This window comes from Triticum urartu, chromosome 3A (assembly GCF_056163025.1).
Source record: "Triticum urartu cultivar PI428250 chromosome 3A, HENAU_Tu73, whole genome shotgun sequence".
Classification (NCBI taxonomy): domain Eukaryota; kingdom Viridiplantae; phylum Streptophyta; class Magnoliopsida; order Poales; family Poaceae; genus Triticum; species Triticum urartu.
This window is the reverse complement of record NC_141875.1, coordinates 735,017,463-735,021,843: the sequence shown is the minus strand read 5'-3', so window position 1 is coordinate 735,021,843 and position 4,381 is coordinate 735,017,463.

The following is a 4,381-nucleotide window of genomic DNA, read 5'->3' as shown; positions in this document are numbered from 1 at the left end:
GGCGGCTCTCTTCTTCCCCTTAGGAGAGGAATCGTCGGTTCCTCCCTTCGGGGCAGCCTCCTTCGAGGAGGCCATAGCTTCCTTGTCCTCCCCCTCCAAAGGCATTATCTCTAGCATCCTGACTAGCACGAGATCTGGCCTGGTTTCAGGAAGGGGAGCCTGACACCTGATAAGCTTTGCCTTCGCTATCCACTCCTGTTTAAAAGGACGGCTCTTTTAGGGGCAAGTTTATGACAATTATACGGATAGAAGGTCCGGGCACAAGGTTGCTTACTTGAGTATCCGGGTGATTGCGGCTTAGGCCTGCGTCCTCGGTTAAATCTGAACACATCTCTTGTGATCCGAAGAATAGTTTGTACATCTCCGCGGGCGTTGTGCCCATAAAGTTCTGGAGAGCTCGCGGTCCCTCTGGATTAAACTCCCACAGGCGAAGGGGGCGTCGTTTGCCGGGTAACATTCGGTGAATCAGCATGACCTGCATCACCTTGACCAAGCTGAGGTCTCCTTCCAAGAGATCCTTAATTCGGCCCTGTAACAAGGGCACGTCTTTGGGCAAACCCCAATTTAACCCTCCGTTGACCCATGACGCTAGCCGGGGTGGGGGACCCGAGCGAAAGGCAGGAGGCGCCACCCATTTGGTGCTCCGGGGAGCGGTGATATAAAACCACTCTCGTTGCCACAAGCCTAGCTCCTGTCGAAAAGAGCCTTCGGGCCATGGAACATCAGCATTTTTGCTTATAATAGCGCCTCCGCACTCTGCGTGCCGTCCCTCGATCATCTTCGGCTCCTCTTTGAAGGTCTTGAGCCATAGTCTGAAGTGAGGGGTAACACGGAGGAACGCTTCGCACACAACGATAAACGAGGAGATATGGAGGATGGACTCCGGAGCTAAGTCGTGGAATTCCAGCCCGTAATAAAACAGCAGTCCCCTCACAAAGGGATCCATTGGGAAGCCCACCCCCCAAAGGAAGTGAGACATGAACACCACGCTCTCACCGGGCTGGGGGCTGGGAATGACCTGCCCTTGAGCAGGCAACCTATGCCAAATTTCGCCGGTCAGGAACTTAGCCTCTCTCAACTTTAGCACGTCCTCCTCCGTGACGAAGGAGGGCATCCATCGGCCTTGAAGGTCGGAACCGGACATTGTCGAAGGTCCGAGGCTCCCGGAATCTGGAGCCTAGGATGTTGGAACTCGAGGCGACGGGCGAACTTGTTTTAGATTGGAGAAAAGATATGGCCCTGGTCTCTTTATAAGAGGCTGAATACCAGGAGCCCTCCCCGTAACCGTTTGGGACTCGCCTTTAATCGAGGAAACACGCTAACGGGCACGATTGGGTTACCCACGTCTGTATTGATGAGAATCCCGTAAAAGGGGGGTACATGATCTCTGCTTTGACAAGACGTGCCAAGGAAGCTGCCTCGCAAAACACGCTGAGGTGAAAAAGTAAAAACGATTCGTAAAGGACTTGGCCGTAGTGTGATGGCGCACTGTGGAATACGTCAGCAGATCTGATTTGTGTTAATATTATTCTCTCTATGGCAATATGTGGAAACTTATTTTGCAGAGTCGGACACTATTCTTGGTGTTTACAATCTTCTATGAAGGACTTGGAGGAGGAACCCGCCTTGCAATGCCGAAGACAATTTGCATGCCGGACTCGTCGTCATTGAAGCCTGGTTCAGGGGCTACAGAGGGAGTCCTGGATTAGGGGGTGTTTGGGTAGCCGGACTATACCTTCAGCCGGACTCCTGGACTATGAAGATACAAGATTGAAGACTACGTCCCGTGTCCTGATGGGACTTTCCTTGGCGTGGAAGGCAAGCTTGGCGATGCGGATATTCAAGATCTCCTACCATTGTAACCGACTCTATGTAACCCTAACCCTATCCGGTGTCTATATAAACCGGAGGGTTTTAGTCCGTAGGACAACTTCATCAACTCCATAGACAACAATCATACCATAGGCTAGCTTCTAGGGTTTAGTCTCCTTGATCTCGTGGTAGATCAACTCTTGTATTACCCATATCATCAATATTAATCAAGCAGGACGTAGGGTTTTACCTCCATCGAGAGGGCCCGAACCTGGGTAAAACATCGTGTTCCCTGCCTCCTGTTACCATCCGGCCTAGACGCACAGTTCGGGACCCCCTACCCGAGATCCGCCGGTTTTGACACCGACAATCGTGTTTGAGAGGTGGGGTGGCTCCGCAAGGTTCAGGGGAGTTGAACGGTGGCACCGGATGGACGGGGGAGGTCCTGCTTGCGATGAATTGAACCGGAGTGTGGCGGTGTCCGAACCTGCCGGAGATGAGGAAGAAAGTCTCCCTCCGTCGATTGCTGGCTGTGGGAGCGCTAGGGAGATGGCTTGAGGCGGCCTGAGGGTCTGGACGAGCTCGGGGCTCCTTATTTATAGCATGACTAGGTCGGTTCCGCGGCGGCCGGGGATAAGATCAACGGTGTGCTGCTCCTGTAGCCGTAGACGACGTGGCGATGCAGGAGGCGGCTTGGAGGAGCGAATGGATGAGCTCGGGCTGTTCCAGGGGCAGCTGGCGGGCGGCTATGGCTCGGGCGGCGCCGTCCATGGCAGGAGCCTGCTGCGGACGCCGGCGTGCCGCCAAGGGGCTCTAACGGCGGCGCTGTAGGGCGCTAGGGGGTGGCTCAGATGGCTCTGATGAGTGGATGAGGACGGGCGTGGCTCTGCAGGCGAGAAAAGGACAGGCAAGCGAACGCGGCGGCTCGGTGCGAGCGCGTGCAAAATGTGCGCTCTGGGCGCACCCAAAGCACGCACGCGAGGTGCTCGGCACAATGCCAAGGCGTTCTAGGCCTCTCCGATGCCTCTGCAACTAAACTAAACTAGGCTAATGATCATGAGAGAGCTAATAGACATGCTGGTAAGGTCATTAGAGCAACTTCCTAATGCAAGTCTAAAAGTATGCCAAAACTGGCCATGCTCCCAACCTGCTTGATGAAATGCCAAGGGCATCTAGGCATCTCTACTAGTGGCCAAAAACTCCAGACCATAGTCTCTTTAGATGACTAAGAGGGTGGCAAGGTTAGTTTGTTAAAAACAAAAACTTGTTAGTGCAAGTTTTTGAGAAAACCAAATCTGGACAGAAAGAAAAGGGCATTATTGCATGAACTTAAAATCCTCCACTGGGCCCAATCCCCTGAACTTAAGGGTTTGGTAGAGTGGTCTCTAAGCAGGAGAAAGATCATGGGTACTAGAGCAAAACAAAATAGGGTTGCAATAGAAAACACCCAACTGGACCAGAGAGCAAAAGAGGATGATTTGCTCAAATTTTTCAAAGAACACCAATGGGTCTTTGCACAAAGTTGAATCATACATTACTACTAACATCCCCTAATTTTGGTGGAATTTTCAGAGAAATATTTAAATAGGTTGAAGTGCAAACCACAAACTGATCCAGATTTGAAAACTTGAGGTAGAGCTCAAAATCTCCAAATGACTAAAAGATATTTTTGCATAAAAGTGATGTGGGAGCATCCCATGACATCTCCAAATTTTGGTGAAACTTATAACTAATTTTACCAAAGGGCTGTAATGCAAAAGAGGCTCCAAAACTTATGAAAAATCATTTTTAAAGAAATAAGGCTCAGGGAAAATAATTATGCAGATAAATCCAATGATAAAAGAATGTTTTTCTTGAGAGGGTAAACAAGTCCAACAATACTTTTGAAAAGTTTTCACTTGGGGTGAAAACTCCACAATATCAAGGAAAAGAGTGGTTCTGAAGTCAAAAGATAAATCCACAAAAATGAAAATTTAATTTCTTGGCAAAATTTTAATAAACAAAACATGGTTAAAAATTTGGGGTGTTACAAACACCATGAAGTGACACTATTCGAGAAATATATAAGTCAGCGAGCTGACTAGCAGTGATACTATCTCGAACAGGTAGGAAGTGAGCCACTTTGGATAGAGGATCAATGACTGTGAAGATAGCATTATTCCCTTTCTTGGTCCTGGGAAAGCTAGTGATGAAGTCCATACCAACTTTATCCCATTTCCACTTAGGAATAGCTAGAGGCTGAAGGGTGCCACAGGAGGCCTTTGTTGCTCTGCCTTAACGCGACGACAAACGTCACAATTAGCAATGAACTTAGCGATTTATACGACAAACTTCATCCTAGTCCACCAGAACCTCTGGCGTAGGTCCTGATACATCTTAGTACTACCGGGATGAATCGTGAGAGGAGATTCATGCGCCTCCTTAACGATTAATTGTCGAAGATGTTGATTCTTGGGAACCACCAAGCGATTCTCAAAGAAAACAACGCCTTGATCATCTATAGAGAAACTACCACCAACTCCCTTCTTAATGTTCCTCTTAATGCGGATAACACCCTTATCAAACTTCT